The sequence below is a fragment of the Sinocyclocheilus grahami genome, unplaced genomic scaffold (assembly GCF_001515645.1).
Source record: "Sinocyclocheilus grahami isolate Dianchi unplaced genomic scaffold, SAMN03320097.WGS_v1.1 scaffold668.1, whole genome shotgun sequence".
NCBI classification, from domain to species: Eukaryota; Metazoa; Chordata; class Actinopteri; order Cypriniformes; family Cyprinidae; genus Sinocyclocheilus; species Sinocyclocheilus grahami.
The window spans coordinates 68,047-68,340 of NW_015505847.1; positions in this window are offsets into that span (position 1 = coordinate 68,047).

The following is a 294-nucleotide window of genomic DNA, read 5'->3' on the forward strand; positions in this document are numbered from 1 at the left end:
TTTTTCTATGATTTTAGGTTGTCAGATGCAGCACTGCAGAGGAGCTGACAGAGCTTAAAAACTCCCTGGGGGACTGGATTTGTGACTGTGGTGTACCCAACATTTTCACAGCCTCAGTGAGTGATCTGCCCACAATTTATGGGCAGTTAGTAACCCACTACGTCTACCACAGGTAAAGAAATAAATATAATTTACTGTAACTTCCAGCTGTCAAATTTATCCTAAACAAATCTCCTAATAAGGTGTACTATGTTGGGTCTTCTTCATTTTAAAGTAATGTCCATAGTCAGAGTG